The sequence below is a fragment of the Typopeltis vanoorti genome, chromosome 22, assembly GCF_054136105.1.
Source record: "Typopeltis vanoorti isolate ZY-2024b chromosome 22, IOZ_Tvanoo_1.0, whole genome shotgun sequence".
NCBI classification, from domain to species: Eukaryota; Metazoa; Arthropoda; class Arachnida; order Uropygi; family Thelyphonidae; genus Typopeltis; species Typopeltis vanoorti.
Genome location: NC_143570.1, coordinates 17,700,389 through 17,724,740, shown reverse-complemented (window position 1 = coordinate 17,724,740; position 24,352 = coordinate 17,700,389). Strand labels below are relative to the sequence as shown.

The following is a 24,352-nucleotide window of genomic DNA, read 5'->3' as shown; positions in this document are numbered from 1 at the left end:
TCTTGACAGCTTATAGGTCTCAATCCATCTTTATAACCAACATACCACAGTTATGATATAATTTTTGTTAAACACCTTTGTATCCTCTGCAAGGTTGCTACATCCACTTTAACCCCCATAGACCTGAGCATAGATACTAAAGTTGAACATTCCAGATGTGGTCTAATCAGGAATTTACACAACAGCGCTACCACCCTCTTATCTGTGCTTGTCAACGGTCTTTTCAGTATTGCAGGAATACTAGGGTTTACTTCACAACTTTTGCAACATGTCCCATAAACATCAAATTTCTATCAGTCAACCATAAGATCCCTTCTCCACTTATTTCAATATAGTTCCACAAATAGAACATGCAGCATCCCATCTCTGGATCACAAATTTCGAACCTTACTTTCGGTTACATTAAACTGACATCCCAATTCATTTGTGACCTTTCTAGCTTATTCAAACCCTTCAGAGCTACAACATTAGTACTATTACAAATAACCCTTCCCAGCTTCACTTCATCTGCAAACAAGTGAATACATCATTGAAACTGAGTGACAGCATCACTGATTTTAACCTTTATAACAGTAAAAGTTCCAGGAATGAGCCATGTGGTATTTGTGACCTTCCTTCTCTCTAAAACTGCTCCCCATGCACAAATCTTTGACATCTTAACCCAAATATGTTGCAACTTAAATATCAAATTACTGTGTATGGTACCCTGTCACATGCCTTAGCAAAAAAATCAGCCATTCTTGTTACTTAATTAAAAATGGCAACATATTACTGAAACAAAAAAGACCCTAAACAGGACTTGCCCAATTACCAACTAATTTCTCCAAAATCTTAACCATAGAAGAAATACAACTGGTATATAGTCAGATTCCTTAATTTTGACATCAGTACCATGCAATGGCATTATCAAATCCTTTTTCCACTCCATGGGGACTTACAGGAAATAATTAAATGGCCAGACCAAGGGTAATATCAGTTCTCTACCACAATGTATTAAAAAATTTGAAAAATTTTCTTGAAAAAATTCCATTTCCATTGCTATACAGACATCCAGAGTATTCAAAATACACCTCTTCATGCACTTCTAGACCTTCATCCATCCTCTAGAAATAATATCTTTCTCCTCCTACTGGCCATATAATCAAAGATTTCCTTAAAAGTTTACTTGGATCACAGCACTAACCTTCTGTCTCATATTCCAATTTTGATTTCATTACACTAATCACTTTCCAAGCTTGAGTCTTACAGTGATGGTACAAATGGTATGTACTTCTATTCTTTTTCCATAACCTATTTTTCATCTACATCAGTGAATGAATTTAAGGAGGTGTGACAGGTATCTGTGAATAATACTCTATAAAATGAAACCTATGGAGTATTCATAACTAAACATACACACGTAAACCACAGTAATTAAATTATTTTTTAAGTAAACATTTCGTCCAAGTATCTTAGGACAATTATTTTTAATAAGTAAACATTTCATCCTAAGTATCGTAGGACATCATCACTACAGTTATTTCAAACATACTAGAAATAACATACAATTAGGGCACATGCTTACAATGGAATCCTACTATGAGTGTAGTAGTGGGTAATAAAATTAAATTAAAATAAATATATCTGATAAAAAATAAATTGGATTAAATTAAAATAAAATAACATACATAAATTTATTTTACACAATTAAGGATGACAATTTCCCAGACTTCAGGGATAGTAAGAACGTCATTATGGTTTAAGTTGGGTCTGTGACGTATGGCTTCAGCACTTTCTTTATATAAATGCTCATGTTTACATTAGGATCTACGTAGAAGTTTGGTGTTTTTCCATTTGATCCTATGGTTTGGGTTTTCAACTCTGTGTTGTGCAAGGCCAGATTTGTGCATTTTGATAAGACGGATATGGTCTTGATGTTCAGAGATGCATTAACTAATAGATCTTCCCGTTGCTTGTAAATTTTTTCTTTCCATGTGAAGTGTCCGAATGTAATAACAAATTTAAATAATTCTGCAATATCGGATGGAAATTTTTGAATTAACAAGTCTATTGTTTCCTTGTGGGGAATATTAGTGAAGAGGGAAACAATGTTGAAGCTAATTAGCATGTCTTTTATTTTCGTGTGTGAAACTCTGGAATTTTTAATTGATGAGGCAGAGTGGCCTATGAGAGGACATAGACAAAAATCTTAATCATTTGTAAGTCAGGCTGCTAATAGAATCCACAATGGGTCTGAGTGGAATGTTGTTCTTCTTCATCTTCTGTCTGTTAACAGAAGATGAAAAAAATGTATTAGCACAAGGTCATAAGTTTGCCATTTCGCCTAAACGTATTCCATATCTAGATTTCATACACAACATTGAAAGAAACATTGGCCATCTGTCAATATGGAAACCAGTAGAATTCGTTTCTAAATAGCTAAAATAATCTATGATGCCAAACCTTATTATTATTATTATGGGCGACTCCAAGGAGTCCTTAGACTCATCGAGGGAGGCCCTAAACATCATGTCCATCACAACTATATAACATTCACACAGTATCTATCATACTTTGCCTTGAACTCATTCACCGTCATAGCACTCATAACAGACTCTGGCAGCTTATTCTACTCATTCACCACTCTAAAAGTAAAAAACCCAGCTCTAACACCCTTACTAATTACACTCTTGTCCAGCTTCCATGGATGTCCCCTAGTCCTCCCACCACCAGTTCTGATCTCAAAAATATCCTCTGAATTAATCCTACAAAAACCCTTCTGCAATTTGGATGTCACAATCATATCTCCCCTTTTCCACCTATCAACCAATTTCTGCAATCCACAAATCTTCAACTTGTTTTCATAAGGTTCATTCCATAGACCTGCTATCATCTTGGTCACTCGCCTCTGGATCCTCTCAACCTCCTCCCCATCAAGGTGACCAAATCTGGGCACAGTAGTCGAGATAGAGTCTTATCAAGGCTTGATACAGAGGAACAATAACTTACTTATCTCTGCTCGTCAAAGTATTCTTCAGCATCCAAGTGATTTGATGAGCTGATTTAGCCACTTTTGCAATGTGCCCCCTAAACTTCATCTCCCTATCCACCAACACTCCCAAGTCCCTGGCCTCATCAATCTCCTGGAGTACAGTTCCACCAATGTGGTATACTGCTGCTAAACTTTTCTCCCCAAAATGCATAATCTTACGTTTTGCCACATTAAATTGACATCCATTCTCCTTAGCCCAGACCTCCAATCTATCCAAATCGTCCTGCAAAATTTTCACATCTTCTGCATTCACTATTGCCCTACCCACCATTGCATCATCAGCAAACAAATGAACCGTGCCTCTTAGATCCTTCCATATATCGTTAATGAACATATTAAACAGACAGTAGTGGTCCAAGAACAGAACCCTGCGGCACACCACTAGTCATAGGCCGTCTTTTGGACTCTACTCCTGAGTAAACTACTCTCTAGTATCTCTCCATCAATCACCCTCCTATCCATCTCACCAAACCTATATCCATTCCCATATGTTGCAGTTACGGATTAGAATTCCATGTGGTATCCTGTCAAAGGCCTTAGCCAGGTCCAGCAGTATCACTGTAAACCCATTACCCTTATCCAGTTCAGCCATCACGGTGTTATAAAACCTGAGCAAGTTACTGAGGCATGAACTACCCTTCACAAACCATCCTGCCCCCCCATACAGTATCTCATTTTCATCAATCTATTCCTGTATTTTTCCCTTGACTACTTTCTCCAAGACCTTGACAACAACTCCTGATATGCTGATCGGTCAGTAATTTGCAACAGTAGTCTTGGATCCTCCTTTATGCAGTGGAACTATTTTTCCCTCTTTCCACCCCTTCGGAATAACTAAACCAGACCCGAGACTCAGATTACACAATATGGTCAAGGGCACTGACAATTCTTTAGCCGCTTCACGTAAGACCCGTGCTGGTATACTGTCCAATCCCACAGATCTATTCAGATTAAGTAGTAAGACTTATACGTTGGTTAGACATAACTGGTAATTAATTTACGGAATTAACAACGCATATGAAGTATATTAATTAAAGATAACTTTAATGAATCACTTCTATATTTCGGCAATGTCACATTGCCATCTTCAGGAACATAAAGATATGGTATGTGCACTAAGGAACTAACAAAGCAAATGAGGAAGAAAGTAATAAACTAATTTTGTTCCTAAAGTCCTAATGGTGCCCTCTTGCGGGCTAATTTGGTAGTCTTGGCGGTTGGGCTGAAGTTCTCATAATGAAAGTCTCCCAAATTTGGGGCAGTTTCATGCACCCAAATTTGTTGAGGTTAGGAATGTTTTTTAGAGCTGCTGAAGATTCTTTGAATAATCTTTCGTATTTATACTTGCTGCGATGGATTATTTTTGTTTTCTTCCAACGAATTTTATGGTGGGTATCTAAGGCATGGTCTGCCAACCCAGAGCGGCTGTACTGGTGAAACCGGATGTAGTCTTGGTGTTCTGAAATCCTGATATTTGTTGTTCTGCCTGTTTGGCCAAAGTAGGACAATTTGCAGCTGCAAGGAACCTGGTATACACCAGGTAGGTCTAGGGGAAGTGGTTGGTCTTTGGTAGAGCAGATAAGGGATGCCAACTTTTTATATGGTCTGTAACAGGAAGTAAGGTCATTTTTTTTGAGGATATTGGTTATTTTTTCAGAGGTGCCCTGGATGTAGGGGATAGTGATAGACTTGGTGTAGTCTTTATTGTGGAGGGGGGGGTTGTGGTTTACAGGTTTTAGTATTTTTTGGATTTTTTGGGGGTTATAGCCATTGGCTAAGAAAGTGTTGAGGATGTGGTTTAGTTCCATAGTCAGGGCCTTGTCATCTGAGCAGATTAATTTTGCCCTGTTATATAGTGTTTTTATCACCCCATATTGTTGTGAGGGGGGGGGGGATTGTTGGTGAATGTATCTGCCAGTGTGGGTGGGTTTTCTGTAAACAGAGAAAACCAAAGATCCATCAAGCTGGCGGGTAATTAAAGTGTCTAGGAATGGGAGAGTGTTGTTTTCCTCTTTTTCTAAGGTGAACTGGATTCTGGGATGTTGGTTGTTTAAGTGTGTTAGGAAGGAGTGGAGTGTGTCTGAGCCATGTGGTCAAATAGCAAACACATCATCCACATAACGAAGCCAAATAGTGGGTTTTTGTGGGGCGGAGTTTAAGGCTTTCTCTTCAAATGTCTCCATAAAGAAATTGGCCAAGGGTGGGGAAAGTGGTGAACCCATGGCTGTCCCCTCCATCTGTTTGTAGAACTTTCCTTGCCAAACGAAATAGCCTGAGTTCATTGTGAACTGAAATAGGGCTGAGATATCGGGAGGAAACTTGGCTTGGATGAGCTCAAGGGTTTCTTTGAGTGGGACATTTGAAGAGAAAGCCTTAAACTCCGCCCCACAAAAACCCACTATTTGGCTTCGTTATGTGGATGATGTGTTTGCTATTTGGCCACATGGCTCAGACACACTCCACTCCTTCCTAACACACTTAAACAACCAACATCCCAGAATCCAGTTCACCTTGCAAAAAGAGGAAAACAACACCCTCCCCTTCCTAGACACTTTAATTACCCGCCAGCTTGATGGATCTTTGGTTTTCTCTGTTTACAGAAAACCCACCCACACTGGCAGATAAATTCACCAACAATCCCCCCCCCCTCACAACAATATGGGGTGATAAAAACACTATATAACAGGACAAAATTAATCTGCTCAGATGACAAGGCCCTGACTATGGAACTAAACCACATCCTCAACACTTTCTTAGCCAATGGCTATAACCCCCAAAAAATCCAAAAAATACTAAAACCTGTAAACCACAACCCCCCCCCCCCTCCACAATAAAGACTACACCAGGTCTATCACTATCCCCTACATCCAGGGCACCTCTGAAAAAATAACCAATATCCTCAAAAAATATGACCTTACTTCCTACAGACCATATAAAAAGTTGGCATCCCTTATCCGCTCTACCAAAGACCAACCACTTCCCCTAGACCTACCTGGTGTATACCAGGTCCCTTGCAGCTGCAAATTGTCCTACTTTGGCCAAACAGGCAGAACAACAAATATCAGGATTTCAGAACACCAAGACTACATCCGGTTTCACCAGTACAGCCACTATGAGTTGGCAGACCATGCCTTAGATACCCACCATAAAATTCGTTGGAAGAAAACAAAAATAATCCATCGCAGCAAGTATAAATACGAAAGATTATTCAAAGAATCTTCAGCAGCTCTAAAAAACATTCCTAACCTCAACAAATTTGGGTGCATGAAACTGCCCCAAATTTGGGAGACTTTCATTATGAGAACTTCAGCCCAACCGCCAAGACTACCAAATTAGCCCGCAAGAGGGCACCATTAGGACTTTAGGAACAAAATTAGTTTATTACTTTCTTCCTCATTTGCTTTGTAAGTTCCTTAGTGCACATACCATATCTTTATGTTCCTGAAGATGGCAATGTGACATTGCCGAAATATAGAAGTGATTCATTAAAGTTATCTTTAATTAATATACTTCATATGCGTTGTTAATTCCGTAAATTAATTACCAGTTATTCAGATTAAGGTTCTGTAATCGACTATTCACCTCCACTTCATTCACCACAATTCCCCTATAAACTAATGGTTCCTTCATTCCTTCAATGTCACCACCTGGATGATATACTCTTGCAAAAGTGCTCACTCAGTAATTCCACTACATCGACTGATTCAGTGACCTTCCTACCATCCGCATTCCTTAAAATCATTCTGCCGTGTCACTTGCAGCATATTGAAAGAATTGTTTAGGATTCTCTTTAGCTTGCATGGCTAATTTCCTTTTATAATCTGCTTTTGCATTTCTTACCACACTCGTTACCCTTCTAGCCTGCGCTTTATACTGCTCATGTGGTGACCTGCAGGCACATGAACGGTATATAAAGCGCAGGCCAGAAGGGTAACAAGTGTTGTAAGAAAAGCAAAAGTATATTATGAAAGGAAATTAGCCATGCAAGCTAAAGAGAATCCCAAACAGTTCTTTCAATATGCTGCAAGTAAAAGAAAAACTGTAAATTCCCTCTCCTTAAATTCCCTCCACAGTTGTTTCTTTTTTTTGCAACTCAAGTTTAATGGTGTTATTCATCCATTTAACCCCTACTTGATTTACTATTCGGACTCTAGGTATACAGTCAGCCATAACCTCCTGCAAATGCTCCTTGACCACTTCCCATGCCCTATCAACATCCAGCCTTTGCAGTTTTACATGCCATGCCACTGAACCAAGCAATCTCCTAAGCTTGTCATACTTGCCAGCATGGTAATTCCACATGTACCCTGTCTTAATCGAAAATTTCACACATTTAGCCACCTCCCAGGTCAAGACCCTATGATTACTCTCACCAATAGGTGGCAACATAGTCATAATCATTACAGCCAAATTCTCAGATGCAATTACTATGTCAAGCACTCTCGAACTCCTAGTATTTTCCATTACATGCTGTCTCAGATAGTTATCCCTTGGTAACTGAATAAAATCCAGTTCCTTCCTCACATGTGTCCTCTCCTCCTTCCAATCGATGTAACCACAGTTGAAATCCCCCATAATAATTACTCTCCTTGCACTCATTTCATCAATTTGTCTATGCATACTATCTCCACCATCTATTCTATCACCTGGTCTATAGCAGCATAATGAAAAAATAAGTGGTGGTGGTGGTGGTAGGCAGTAAATGGTGCTGGTGTAGATGATGATGGAGACGAAGAGATGTAGAGCAGGTGCCATCCCTCGATGAGTCTTAGGACTCCCTGGAGGCATCGTGTAATATTAATAATAATATCTGAGCCAGACTTTGGGCTTTATGCTTGCTGAATTTAGAACTTGATAAATCTTCAGTTGATTAGTCATCTGAGCTCAATATACAGGTTGAAACATTGATTAACGAGTGCAGAGAATGGATCTGAGCAAGTAAGAAGTGATGTGTGAAGAGAAGAAGAATAAGGAAGGCAGGATTGAAGTGGAACTTATGAATGGAGAAATGGGTAGTAGCCTAATATGAGAGAACAACTGTGCAAGAAAGAAAGAAAGAAATGGGTAGTAGCGTAATATGAGAGAACAACTGTGCAAGAAAGACCGGGAAATGGGGAGAAGTCAGGGTGGACAGGAACAGTGTAAGAAAGGTCAATACTTAAAGAGGAAGTGAATACATGTTAAAATGTATTTTCTTGACCATGAAAACTATGGAAATGACTTCTATTGGGATTTATTGATCAAGTCTATTTTGGAAACAAATATGTTATACCAACTAGTTTCACCAACTAAGGCTGTTGGCATCTTCAGGGTACATAACTGATATAAGGCACTTAAAGCTAAAAACTGTTACAAACTATAAATTAACCACTTCCAATTATATTTGACAAAACAAAACACATACAATATATATGCAAAGCGTGTGCATGATCTCACTTGTTATTTAGAAACGTTCTATAATTGGCACTATAATTTAGTTCTTGTATGTTTAGAGATCTAATAAGGGTCTTCCAGATCTCAGGCAAGATTAATCCTTGGTTCCTGTCAAGGTTTTGTACACAAAGGGCAACTGTTGTGGCTTCTTTAATAATTCGGGAGCGGAAATCCTCCTCCATGTAAGGAATGGAGCTTTTTTCCCATTCTTTGATATGGTTAGTTCTTGAGAAATGAAATGATAGAACCCGATTTTTCTTCTCTGTTATTGTTTATGTCTCCGATGTGTTCCCTTTGTCTAATCTCAAGGCTTCTTGAAGTCTGGCCGATATAATTTAAACTGCATGAGCAGGATGTGTTGTAAACTCCAGCATATTTGAAGAAAGGATGGTCTTTTGGAGATCTTAAGAGTTGCCTAATCGTTTCTGTAGATTTAAAAGTCACTCTTATTCTATGGGGTTTGAAGAGTCTTGCAACCTTATTAGAAACTGTCCCCACTGTATGGAATGACAATTGTACTAATATACTGTATGTCGTCTCGTTGTCTTTGCAACCTTATTAGAAACTGTCCCCACTGTATGGAATGACAATTGTACTAATATACTGTATGTCGTCTCATTGTCTTTGTGTGGGGGGTCAGAGAAAAGTATCTTGTGGACGAGTCTCCGAGGGTAGCCATTTATGGTGAGGTTGTTAGTATCGGTCATAATTCATCTTGGAGATCTTGTTCATCTGTCATAATGCAGAAGGCTCGCTTTTTTTTTTCAGCATGTGTACAATGCTAAGTTTCTGAGAAATGTGGTGGGAGCTGCTAAAGTGCAAATAATGTCCTGTATTTGTGGGTTTTCGGTAAAAACTAAGAGGCTGAGATGACCATTCGTTTGCTTCTTAATTAGGGTGTCCAGAAAAGATAATTGGTTATCTTTTTCAAGATATAGAGTGAATTTGGTTGTATGGTGTAATGAGTTGATTTTGTTTAGAAAATCAAACAGGTCCTTTTTTGTGTGGTTCTAAACGATGAAAATATCATCCACGTATCTCCACCATATTGTGGGTTTAGGGTCTACATGAGATAAAATTTTACTTTCAAGATCCATAAAAAGGTCAGCACAAGATGGTGAGAGAGGGCCACCCCCATTGCAAGGCCAGTCAATTGCTGTTATACCAACGAGAGTTTCACCTCAGTTGGTGAAACTAGTTGGTATAACATATTTGTTTCCAAAATATACTTGATCAATAAATCCCAATAGAAGTCATTTCCATAGGAAGTGAATATGTGAGTAGACAAGAAAGAAATGAGATTGCTTGGGATGTAGGAGGAACAGTCAGATATTTGAAGAGAGTTGTCAAATGGGTAATGAGAGAGTTTATTATTTCTTATGGTATTTTTTGGTGCAAGGAAATCTGGTCATGCTACAACAGAAAATGACCACAACAGTATATAATTTGAAAAATAGTAAAAATATGACAAATGGATATAGATAAAATGCATATAAATGTAGTTCCATAAAAGAAAAGTGCACAAAAAGTACATAAATATCATTGGCATTGTGTGCCCATTTCGGCTGGTTGTGTTGTTATGTGATTTATGCAACCTGTGTTGCAAAATTCACATCAATTTGACTGTATGATTGCACTTTTATCAATGTATGGAAGTTTTAAGAGAGCAGAGTACATCAGTGCTCATCTTAATTGGTCCAATGCAATGAATTGTTGGATAACTTTGAGTACTTTATCAATTAATTGTAACAAATCTGTGTAGAGTGGGAAAACAATGTGTTTGTTTTAAGATATATTAGAATACAATAATGAAGCTGAATACTATATCTGCTTAGCATATTTGAATTACTCAAAGGTGTAAATATGTGAACCATCATTAATAAATCATGTGAGAAGGAAATGTAAAGGAAAGAATAAGTTCGAGTAGAAATACTTTCATTAAAGCAAACAAAATATTAATTATTAACATTTAGGATATGTGTGTCCTCTAAGTTGCTGGGTAGAGCAAATAGCATGTGGTCCTATAAAGTCTAGATGCATAAGTGAATTTATCATAGCATAATTTAAAAAAAGTGCAGGACATAGGACACTAGAGTGTACAGAGGATTTGATATTGGAAGTGGTCACCATTTAGTCTTGAGCAGGGTAAAATTGAACTTCATACTGAAAAGAAGAACATGTAAGAAAGTTTTAAAGCGAATAAAAGTTGAGCAGATCTTAGATGTGAACTGTAGACTAAAATACGCAAACATTATTCAAGAAAAAATAAAAAAGAGTTTGAGAACAGGAACCAAACCTTGGAGAGTCAGTGGCAAATCCTAAAGAAAACATTGATTGATTCAGCCAGAGAGACATGCGGTGAGGTTGTCTGCAAGGATAGAAAAATCAGAATCCCATGGTGGACACAGGAAGTTAAAGAGGCAGTGTAAGAAAATAAAAAAACATATCAAAAGTTCTTGGTAAATAAGTCAGTTTGGGCTCTTAGAGAATACAGAGACAAATGTAAGAAAGCTAAACACTGAGTAACACTAGCTAAACAAAAGTCATGAGAAGACTTGGGTAAGAACATAGAAAATAAATATCAAGGCAGTGGCAAAATATTCTGGAGGCTGTTGAAAAAGCTCAGAGATGGAAGAAAGAGTGCTGTAAAAGGAATTAGAGATGATAAAGGTGACATGAAAATAGGAGAAAAAAATATCCTTGAAGTATGAAGTAATTACTTCAAAAAATTGCTAAATGAAACAAGCAGTGATGACAGTACAGTGGTAAAAAATGCTGAGCAGACATGCACTCAGGAAATATATCCATACTTGAAGTAGAAAAAGCCACCAAAAGCTTGAAATGTGGAAAATGCAGCTGGAGTAGATGATATTCAAACAGAAATGCTCAAGTATGGAGGCACAAAGGTCTTACACTGGCTGCACTGCACAGTTCAAAAGGCCTGAACAGAGGGACAAATTCCAGATGATCGGAGTAGACCTCTCATAGTCCCCATATACAAAAAGGGAAATAAAACTGAATGTGAGATTAGAGGCATTTCCCTACTGAGTGTTCCTGGTAAGATTTATACAATTATACTTGAGAAACAGTTGAGAAGGACTGTGGAAGGGAAGGATGGTGAAGAACAACTTGGATTCAGGCCAAATAGAGGCTGTCAGGATCAAATTTTCATGTTACAACAAGTAGCTGAGAAATAGTGGGAATATAACAAAGATATGTATTTAAGTTTTGTAGATCTGGAAAAGGCCTATGACAGGGTGCCAAGAGAGAAGCCCTTCAAAGCGCTACAGTTATGTGGTGTCAATGGAGCATTATAGCAAGCAATACTAATTCTTTATTTGAGTTGTAAATCTGCAGTTAGAATTGAAAGAAGTATAGGAAGATGGTTTTATGTTAAATCTGGTGTCGGACAAGGATGTACACTATCCCCTCTGTTATTTATTATCTATATGGATCACAATATGAAGGAAAGTGGTATTAAACCTGATATCAAAATTGGAGATGTTAATCTTAGCTCTTTACTGTATGCAGATGATGTTATACTTCTAAATAAATCTAGTACAAGTCTGAAAGGTTTCCTGACTAAATTGAATAACTGTTGTAATAGATTTGGTATGAAGGTCAGCAATAACGAGACAAAGACAATGAAAATAGTCAGAAGCATTAAAAATGTCAGCTGTATTATGAACGGAGAACCTGTGGAACAAGTAAAACATTTCAGCTACTTAGGCACGCTTTTTAGTGAAGATGGTAAATTAAATATGGAAATAGACAACAGAATCAATAAAGCTGGTATGGAAGGAAGTCAAATGAATAAATTTATATGGAATAAGAAAGAAATTAGTCAAAACTCTATAACACTAAATTAGTTGTTATACAAGACAGTGTCCAAATCAATTTTAACTTATGGATCTGAGAGCTGAATTAAAAATAAAACACTTGACCAAAGACTAGAGACGACAGATATGAGAGTCCTAAGAAAGATTAGAGGGGTGAACAGATGGTATCAGTGGAAATATCATATTAAAAACGAAGATATTAGGAAAGAACTTAATATTGTTAGCATCCAGGAATGTGTTAGTAGAGCTAATCTCAGGTGGTATGGTCAATTAAACAGAATGGGTGAGGAAAGATTAGTAAAACAAGTGTTCTTTGCCAGGTTGGCAGTAAAAGACCCAGAGGAAGACCAAGATATAGGTGGATTGATACAGTAAAAAGTGCCTCAGAACGGTGCTTCTGACTGTGGGCCAAACTGTGGGCCGCGGCCCCCTTGGGGGGCCGTGAAATAATGAAAACAAATTTAAAATGTTTTAAGACACTAAGTAGATGTTTTTTATTTTAAAAGAAAGGTATTTAACTTTTATTATTTATTATTTCTTTTTTGTTATTTTTGATATTTTAATGGCAAAATTCACACATTGGTGTTGGTTCACAAACTTTGCTTCCTGCGTATTTTGGCACTTAATGAATATTAGTAAATATTGCTTATTCATATGTTTCATTTCAAAGCAGTGGTTAATTGTATTTACTTCGAATGTTCTCCAGGGAAGCTCCAAATCTTCCTGTCCCTTTCATCACGCATTCGTAATCAAGGACTGTTGATATTAACTTTATATACATATTAAAACTCGTTTTATATTATCACTGTCATCCGAGCTAGTTTTCTGTTACCAATAAAAGTTTCGCATATACTTCACACATGAAAAAAAGCTTAAACAAGTTCATGTGGGGATATAGTAACTCGCTTGCAGTGGTAAACAACACCCTCCCTAACAGCCACTATACTGCAGAGGCAATAAAAACAAGTACTTTTATTATGCCAGTGAATAAGGTATGAGGAGTCTGTGTAATATATTTCTCAACAAATAGTGCAATTAGAGACAACTGGAATAAAAACGCACTAATTAATGAATCACATGTCCCCTCATACAGAAACTATGCTGTATAGACTGAAACAAAACCATATGTTGCATGGGCAAACACATTATCTAACTAAAAACTATTGTTATTAATTAGATGTGTGTGAGTTTGATTTCCCAAGGCAGCAATAAAATTCAACCGAACTTGTTAAAATTCGTAAAAGTGTTAAAACTAAGTAATATATATATATATATAATGAATGTTATGGCAGTTTCACATATGGAATTCGGTTGAAGAGAGTTAGCATTTCAGCTCAATTGTCAGCTATGATTTTATCTTTCGGTTGCATGATCTTTTGTTAATACTGCACCAATCATATGCACGTTTTAATAACCTGCCTTTGCTGTGTTTCGCGTTAGGCTTAATTACCTTAAAGGGAGAAAAGTCACAAAAGAGAAAAATGTTCCTGGTCCGGGTATTCCCTTATTCAGGTAATATTCACTAATTTCCTGTTATCAGTCTGTGGTGTGCCAGTATCGGTAACTGGTGATATTATTTGATCTATTCTACGTTAAAAAAATTTAACCCTGAGATGGATAAGTAGCTGATAAAAAATATAAAAAAATCCCGTGAACAATCAGAAGAAGCAGAAACAGACTCAAAAAAAAAAAAAAAAAAGGACAGTATTTCATATTTTACCAGAACAGCCCGCATCGTCTTCAGAACCAAACGGTAAGAGGCAAAAAATGTAATATATGCATTTAATTTTTGCAATATTCGCTGTGTATGTTTTGTATTGACTATAAATACAATAAATATTATAATAATATATCTCTCTATTACGATTTTTTTTCGAGGGGGGCCGTGAAATATTTTAATTTTTGCAAAGGGGGCCCTGACATCCAGAAGTTTGGGAAGCACTGTCTTAGAAGATAGAAATCTGATAATGTTGGAGTCTTCACAGGTAACAGATTGATTTGGAGGAAAACTGTAGATAGGAAGTTAGTAATGGTGTAAGTTTTTCATGTAGTACTATCATATCCTGTACACTCCTTGAGGGTACATATCAGGAAGTTGATGATGATGATAATTAAAAAAAAAAAAACTTACGAGGAGAGAGAGAAAGAGATTTGTTTGCAAAGTATAAATAACTAACTAATAATAAGCAGCCACTATATACATTTAATAGTTCAGTTAAAAACTATAGGGAGAGGCTAATCCAATGAACTAATAATGTTGATCAGGTGATTCATTTAGGTGTGGCAGGAATACATGTGGTCTGAAGTACCAGCAAATCATCTCGTAAAATTTGTTGTGCATGTTAGGCATATTATTATTATTATTACGTGACACCTTCAAGGAGTCCAAAGACTTATTGAGAGAGGGCACCTATCTCTAGAACACTCTATCTCCATCACTCAATCCACTAACTACAATGAACTGCAACTACCATCATCATTTACTCGTACACCAATGCTATCTACTGTTCACCACCACCACTAGTATTTTCACAGACAATAACAAATATCTATGCCCGCAGTGGGATTTGAACCTGCAGCCTTTTAATTGGAGAGCAGATACGCTAACCACTCAGCCATCCAGTATTTTGGTATTTATTCAGTATTTCTCTGGTTTATGTATATTTCGCTTCAATTTCTAAGAATTTTCTTTTGTTGACTGAGAGTGTGTATACATTTTACGAAATAATAGGATACATAATATCTGATCATTACAGGAATTATCCACACTTTTGGGAATTCTACATTCATTAGTTTGATTGTTTTTAATGGTGTCAGTGGCTCTTTTGTCTTATCAATAATAGATATCTCACAATATGCTAGTATTTTGTTGCAGATCAACAACTTCTTAAATAGATAAGTCTGTTGTTTCCAAATACAAAAATAAAAATGTTCCTATACTGTGAAAAACTTTCTGACCTCAACAGATGCTATACTGCACAAGCAAGAGAAACAATTAGTTTTGTTTATCATTTAATATCTGTGTAATATATTTAGGAACAATTAATGCAATTAGAGACAACTGAAACAACACACATACCCACATAACAGAAAAACACTTCACTCCAGCAGACTATGCTGCATGCATGCAAACTGAAGAGATTTACTGTAGCAGTAAAATAAACATATTTGTCTTAACATCTGGTTTCAAATTTTCAGTTCCAGAAAACATGTGTAACAGGTGTTTATAATAGTCATTGGATACAGAAAGAGCTCAATTTATGAAAAGCAAAATGTGTCTATATGTGTGTGTGTGTGTGTGTGTGTGTAATTTGAAATCAGTTTGAATTGCATTTCAGATATTCGATATCATCCAGACATTTAACAAATGCTAATTTTAGAAATAAAATTCTACTGGAAGAGGTGAAACTAGCATGCCATATAGGCTTTGTAAAAAATGCAACCGCTTGACATGGTATACATACACTAAAGTAGGAATGCACAGACCGTGGACCGCATGCAGCCCTCCATTGATTTGCTGGCAGCCCACCTCACTGTGTATTATGTTAACTTTAACAAGTTACATGATAGGTAATTTTTAAAAATGGTGCATGCGCAAAGCAAAGTAGCTGTGACGTCACGATTGCCTGTCTACTTATGATAATCGGTTAGTAACAATGTTAACAAATTTTATAATTAATCTATTTGTCATATGAGTATTTTGTTTTCGTAGGTGCGGTTGCTACAAATTATCACCCCTAGGAAACGGTAAAAAAATAAATTCTGCAATGGATAAAGCAGGGCCAAGTAGAAAATGCAAACTACAGGATGAAAAAAGGAAGTTTCAGGATAGCTGGACTGAAAAATATGGTTTTGTGCAGTCCTCTAATAATATCGTGTGCTTGATTTGCAAAAGTGCTGTAGCCATACCAAAAGAATACAATATAATGAGACACTATAAAAGTCTGCATTCTACATTTTCAAATCTACCCGAAGAACTACGCAAACAAAAGATTTCATTTTTGAAACGAGAATTGACAGGTCAGCAAGTGATGTTTACAAAACCTATTCAAGATTCGGAAATCGCAACAGAAATAAGTTTTGAAATATCTCGCCTTATAACAAAAAGGTACCAACTATTTACAGATGGAGATTTCGTTAAAGATTACCTTGAGATAGCTGCTAAAAAAATTTGTCCTGAATCAGCCAAAAATGTTGAGAAAATTCAGTTAAACAGGATGACTGTGCAAAGAAGAATTACTGCAATGTCAGAAAATGTAAAGGACCAATTAACATTTTATTCAAAGAAATTTGCCTCTTTTTCATTAACTATTGATGAATCAACTGACATTACTTCCACAGCTCAGTTGTTAATATTTGCACGTGGAATAACGCAAGAGTTTGAGGTAAGTGAGGAGCTGATTGGAATGAGTTCGTTGTCAGATCAAACAAAAGGTAATGACATGTTCACTGGGCTTTTGAAACAGTGTTCCAAAATTGATTTAGATCTTACAAAATTATCAGGTATCCCGACTGACGGAGTTCCTTCCATGATAGGAGCTAATTCTGGGTTGGTAACAGCATTTGGGGTGGCACGACGATGAGTTGATACAATTCCACTGTATAATCCACCAGGAGAGCTTGTGCCTTAAGAAACTTGGATTTGAACATGTCATGAAAGATGTGGTTTCAACGATTATTTTTATAAAATCCCGTGGCCTTAATCACCGACAATTTAAAAAGTTTCTTGAAGACGTTGAAAGTGAATATGGTGACTTAATTTTTTACACAGAAGTGAGGTGGCTAAGTCATGGACAAGCATTGGAGCGGTTCCTAAATTTAATTGATGAAACTGAAATCTTCATGACTGAAAAAAACAAAAACGTCCCTGACATGAAAAATCCGGATTGGTTATATGACTTAGCCTTTCTGGTTGACATTACCAATCACTTAAATATGTTAAATACGCAACTTCAGGGCAAAGATCAATTGGCTACTCAACTTTACGGCCACCTTTTGTCTTTTCAGTGCAAGTTAAATCTATTTCAAATCCAACTGACGTCAGGGAATTAGATCCATTTTCCTAATTATAAGAAAGTTTCTGAAAAATTCAATGTCAACTTCAAAACTGTGTATGCTGAAAAGATTGATAACTTGATATCAGCCCTCAAGGATCGGTTTTCTGATTTTAAAAAAGTGAAACTGTTGCCTAGATTTATTTAGCAATCCTTTTGCCATTTTGACTGAAAATGCACCTGAATCAGCACAGCTTGAACTCATCGACATTCAAAACGATGAGAGCCTGCGAAATAAATTTAACGAAGGCAATTTATTAAACTTCTATCGTTGTGTTGATAAAAACAATTATAAATGGTTGCTAGATAATGCATTAAAATGTGCAAGCCTCTTTGGCTCAACATATATTTGTGAACAAACTTTTTCAGTCATGAATATTAACAGATCGAAAAATAGGAACCGCTTGACTGATGAAAATTTAGAATCAATTTTGCAGTTGGCTACTACAAAACTCAAACCAAATATCAAAACAATTGTCAAATCAATGCAATGTCATGCATCAAATTAAATTCACTTACTTTTTATTACTTTTTTTGTAACAATTATGATAGGTATAAATAAAATAAACAATATATGGTAGATAACTTTCAAGTTTTTTTTTTTTTGGCAGCCCTCCTATAAGTAATAGTGGAACTATGCAGCCCTCGGCCTTAACAAGTTTGTGCATCCCTGCACTAAAGCTAGTACCCAACAGGGAATAAAGAAACGGCAGACACTGCTAGGTGTGAATATGACAAAATGTTAATAGAATTTTAAAAATGGAGAGCATAAAGATCAGATGAACAAAAGCTATGCTTCATGCGCACTGTTTATGTGAGTACAAAGGATTTATGCTACATGATGAGATTAAAATTATCATTGGCAAATACTATAGTGAGAAATGGATAATTTGAATTTTGATATGATTTTTAAACACAGCCATATAATACATACAGAAATCAGAAAAAGTAATTAGGAAATTAATTTTTTTTCCAGATTAAATCAAAGAAAGACTGAAATAATTCGTTTTACTCATTTATTTATACACAAGTTCCAATCTCCAGTTTTTCCTTAGGAACTGTGTTAGCACATCATCATCATCATAAAATGAAGGTTTTTCCTTAGTTCCATTATCAACGTCTTTTCAGTAGCAAAGCTTAGGCCACACAGCCTTTCCAGTCTTTGTGCTCCTCTATAACAAGTTGTATTCTCTTCATGGCTGAAAAAGAACACCCAACTATAGCAGTAAAGCTTGGAATCAACATGACAAGTTCTGCTAACTTATAACTTTCCTTGAATGCAGCCTGAAGTTGATTTTCTTGCAAGAATTTTAATAGGTGATGCTGGTTTTCTGGCAAATTCACCAGAAGAAAAGGGCACTTGCAGTTTATTTTTTAATGTAGTTTATTTTTAAATGTAGCTATGGGCCATAGAAATCCTTTAAGTTTTCTAAAATACCATCAGGAAATGTCTTTGCACACTGACCATATCTTTCACTACAAAGGAGTTGAAAAAATTCAAGTTTTGAAAGTGAAGAGTATCTTTTTTCCATCTCCAGGCACATGCAGTCAACTATTCCCTGGTATAATCGAAGGCACACATTCTTCTCCATCTTTTCGTGACCTTTTCATCTCCCATTTCCCAGAATAGTCCACTATGTGTTCAAAAAATTCCATGAGTGGATTTCTGTGACATTTCACTGTGTTAAAAGGGAAAAGTTCCATCTGGTTGGGGCAACAAAGGGAAATTTTTTAGCAACAAAATCTTACTAAGCATTTATTCTTTTCGATGATCTTCTTCTTCCTAACATGGATTTTAGGCCAGGTGACTTGTTCCGGTCTCATGCCATCTCTTTCTTGGTCTTCCTATTCTTCTTTTTTAAATTATTTTATATTTGTATCAGTGGCTGCCGGTGAAAATTTTAAGTGGAAATTCACTTGCTGAATATACAAAATAAAATTTTAAAAAATTATTTTTTTTCCTAATCAGTAACAGACTTATTAATAAATAAATCTACATATTAAAAAATTGCTTTATTAAAAATATTTCACCCTCACCACGAACACACACCAATAATAAAAGTTTCATATCTCACAGAAATAATGCACTCATACATACAATTTATCTGTAGCGACACTGCTCAAACAAGCAGTGTCGGATTCACTTGTTAGGTGCAGTGATAAGTGCAAATGAATCGGCGAGTCTATCTGGAATTCGCCAAACGAAAAAATTCCACCACTTGTGCATTTGTTTCGTGTAACAATAATTGAAAAAATGCAATTATTTTTATATTTTCAATAGTGACACCCATCATAATTCAGCCTTGTATCTATAATAAATAAATAACTATATGTTATTTTAACAGAATAAAATAAGATTTAGAAAAAATAGTTCACCCCCACCACAAATACGCACCAATGATAAAAGTTTTGTATCTCACAGAAATAATGTGCACAAGTATACAATTTACCTGCAGCAACACTTCTCAAAAAAGCAGTGTCAAATTCACTTGTTACGTGCAATGAAAAGTGCACACGAATATCGGCGAGTCGAGCTACAATTGGCCGAACGTGATAATTCCGACACTGCATTAGATCGCAGTGCATTTGTTTCGTAATCTAAAGTGTTAATTGAACAATTCCAATTATTAACTATTCAATCAATGTTGAAACAAAAGCTGTAACCTGTTAACGTGTTGTACTGCATTTATATAATGTTGTAAGCATTGTTATTATTTATAAACACAAACAAAACTTAATATTTTCATTTTTCCTTGGGGGGTTCTGCAGTGTCGCAATGCTTATGTACAAGTCGCCACTGATTTGTATAATATTTTCGGTAGTCTTCTATTGTCCATTCGATTTAAATGTTCTATCCATTTTTGTTTATATTGTCTTATGTAGTAATTAATTACTTTTATATTCAGGAATTAAAATTTTTTCATTTGTTTTATGGTCCCACTTGGTATATCCAGCTGTGTTTTTTGAGAAATTTCATTTCTGCTGTGTGAATTCATTTCTCATCTTTCCTTTTTATGGCCCATGTTTTGCTTCCGCTTAGTAAAGTTGGTTTTTACAAAACATTATATAGTGTTTCTACTGTTTTTGTACTGGGGATGGCTTAAATATATTATTTATTATGCAATTTACTTTGATAGTTTGATATTTTAGTGTCTATGTCTGATTCTTTTTCATATGATAAATCACATCCCAAGTATTTGAAAATACTTACTTGTTCTAATATTTTATTATCTATCATTATTTTACTTTTTATTGGGTTTTATTTATTCTTTGAATGTCATTATTTTTTGTTTTTTCTTTAAATGTTGTCATATTATATTGTTTTGAGATATCATTTAATTATTTTAACGATCCTTGTAAATAATCTTCTGATGTAGCTAATACTATTTGATCATCTGCAAATGTGAGGGCTGTTCAATAAGTCCGTGCAAAGTTCTAAGAGATGGCCCCACCGGTACGTATCGAGGTTATTTTTAGTTGCTGGCAACTGTTGGAGGATCACACTAAGTTTCAGTCAGATAGATCTATTACTCTGTTTTTGGCATTCATTTGAATCGATCAAGTATTTGTGAAAAATGGATGAGAAAGAATTTCATGTAGTGATTAAACATTACTTTTGAAAGGCAAAATGACTCAGGAAACCAAAGCTAAGCGTGATAAACATTATGGTGAGTCTGCACCTTCGATTAAAATGGTTTATAAGTGGTTTAGTAACTTTCAAAGTGGACATATATGCACCAAACATATCACAAAAGTAATCCTCACTGGCATGAAAACATACATTCCCCACACTACTCGGAACTGCCATCCCCCCTAACTAAACTCTAGTTCTCCAAAAGATGTGCCAAGGCTATACAAATGAAAAATCACATATTACAGCTGGCTCAAATCAAGAATCCCCATCCTCCTTCAATGCCTATACTGAAGCCCAAAACAGATGCAAGAAAGTTATCAATGCTTCTAAAACAGAATTTGAATGTTTAAAAAGCAGGAGGCTTGCAGCCTGTCCAAATGGCAGCCATGCCTTTTGGTCTCTTTCCAAGGCAATTGGCCATAACTTTTGCCCTACACTATTCCCACCTCTATCATACCCAGATGGCTCAATTGCAACGTTGCCCATAGAAAACGCTAACCTCCTGGCTTCACACTTTGCCTCCAATGCACACAACTGACAGTGGCAAATGACCTCCAGTCATTCCCACTGCCCAACATACAATGCCCCTTATATCCTTTTGCCAAAAAGATATCATAAACCTGTTGTCTAAATTAGACACCCCCCCAAAAACAAAAAATTCTCCCGGCCCTGACGGCATTCTTCCAATTGTCCTGAAGGTCTGTGCACCAGAACTGACTCCTATCCTGTGCCATCTGTACACACTCTCTTACTCCACTGGTATATATCCCAAAGCCTGGAAACTGGCCTATATTCAACCCATTCCTAAAAACAGTGACAAATCACGGCCATCTAACTACTACCCTATCTCACTCACTTCAGTCCTATCTAAAGTGATGGAGAAAACCCATCAACTCTCAACTCCTTACCTACCTCAAAGGTACCCGGCTATTAAGTGACCACCAGTATGGATTCTGTTGAAGCCAATCAACAGATCTACTCTAATACATCACTGCACAAATGCCATGGAGAAATTTGGTGAATCCCAAGTAGTTGCACTTGATATCTCTAAAGCCTTTGACCGAGTCTGGTACAAAGGCTTACCAAGCAAACTCCCATCATTTGGACTATCTCAGGACTCTGCTGATGGATTGCCAACTTCCTGCCTGGACACACACTAAGTGTGATGGTAGATGGCTCCCTATCCTCTCACCATCCAACAAATGCTGGGATCCCAAAAGACTCAGTTCTCTCACCGACCTCTTCCTTCTATATATCAATGACCTACTTCAGTTGACCTCTAATCCAATACACAGTTTTGCAGATGGCAGCACATTACACTCCTCCCTTTCATTTGACAAACCCTACTCTACACAACTCACTTCAACACACAGAACATCAACCACCAGTGCTCTTAATTCCGACCTCCACGCCATCCTCCAATGGGGCTCAGATAACCTCATCAACTTCAACGCTAGTAAAACCCAGTTCTGCTTTATTTCCCATAAAAAAGAACCATTTTCCCCCAGCATTGTTTTTGATAACACTCAAATTCCCAGACAAGATGAGATTTCTCTTCTCGGAATTACCCTGACATCAAGCCTCTCCTGGCATAAACACATCACAACCATAGCATCCTCAGTTTCCAAAAGACTAGGTTTTCTCTTTCACTCAAGACGCTACTTCACCTGTAAACAGTTGATAACATTATACAAATCACAAATCCCCCGAACTATCGAAAACTGCTCTCACATTTGGAGTGGGGTCTCCTAAAAGCTCCCTCAAAATGCTTGACTCAATACAGAGGAGAGCAATTAGACTGATAAATGACCCATCTCTCACCAACTCACTCCTCTCACTTTCATATAGACCCTTGGTCTCTGCAATTTGTATATTCTATAAATATTTCCATGGGAAATGTTCATCTGAAAGAGCATCAATAATTACCCCACTCTGCACTAAGCCCATTGGAACACGTACAGCTGCTGCCCAACATCCTTTCACAGTACACCTTGAAACCCACAGAACAAGTTTCTTTTCCTCCTCCTTCATCCCTGCTACTGCAGTACTGTGGAACAGTCTTCCCCCTGACGTATTTCCCAACAAGGAATACAACATACAGGCTTTATAATCAAATGTAAACAAGTTTCTCCTTTCCCAACCCACCACCCATATACAGTACTAATGTACTATAGGCTGACCAGCCAACCTCTTGTATATGGGCCCAACATAAAAACAAGTGACGCTGAACATTCTAGATGCCCTATTAAGGTCACTACACCAAAAATTATTGAAAGAATCCATGATATGGTGATTGATGATAGAAGAGTTATGGTGCAAGTAATTGCTAAGGCTATGGGCATCTCAAATGACTGCATACATAATATTGACAAATCACTGCCATCTAACTACTGCCCTATCTCACTCACTAAAGTGATGGAGAAAACCCATCAACTCTCAACTCCATACCTACCTCGAAGGTACTCGGCTATTAAGCGACCACCAGTATGGATTCTGTCAAAGCCAATCAACAGGAGATCTACTCTCATACATCACCGATCACTGGGGGAAATGCCATGGGGAAATTTGGTGAATCCCAAGTAGTTGCACTTGAACATTTACATGTGAGAAAACTATCTGCAAGATGGGTGCCACGTTATAATGCAACTGTGAACTGTTGCAACGACACCTTGAAGCTGTTTCAATGGGATCCAGAGGAATTTTTGCATCGTTCTTAACAGTGAATGAAACATGGATTCATCGCTACCAGTCTGAGACCAAGGAACAGCAAAACAATCGGTTGCAAGCAGGGAATCTGCATCAAAGAAAGCGAAAACTGTTCCTTCAGCAGGAAAGGTTATGGCCACCGTCTTCTGAGATGCTCGTGGCATAATCTTCATAAACTTCTTGGAAAAGCAAAACAATTACCAGAGTGTATTATGCATTTTTGCTGGATCTTTTAAATAATGAAATAAAGGAAAAACGACTTGGCGAAAAAGAACATTCTTTTTCACCATGACAACGCACCCACTCACTCTTCTGCAATTGTGACCGCAAAATTGTTCGATTTATGCTATGAAGTCCTATCGCAACCCCCCCCCTCCCAACTCTCCAGATTTGGCTTCCTCAGACTAATCTGTTTCCAAACATGAAAAAATGGCTAGCAGGAAAGAAATTTTCATCAAACGATGAGGTGATTGCCGAAACAACTACCTATTTTGAAGAGTTGGACAAATCATACTATATGGACGGGATCAAAAAACTCAAGCATCATTGGACTAAGTGTATAGACCTCAAAGGAGACTGTTGAAAAATAAAAAATGTTTGTCCTAAAAAAATTGTTTTCTTCATTTGTGCACGGACGTATTGAACAACCCTTGTA

At 36.8% G+C, this 24,352-nt stretch overlaps 1 protein-coding gene across 6 annotated transcripts in view; it reads right to left on the bottom strand.

Moving 5' to 3' along the window:
* LOC150094189 (protein still life, isoform SIF type 1-like) overlaps positions 1 to 24,352 on the bottom strand; it is an 881,056-nt gene that overhangs the window by 513,956 nt on the left and 342,748 nt on the right. The window lies entirely within an intron of this gene.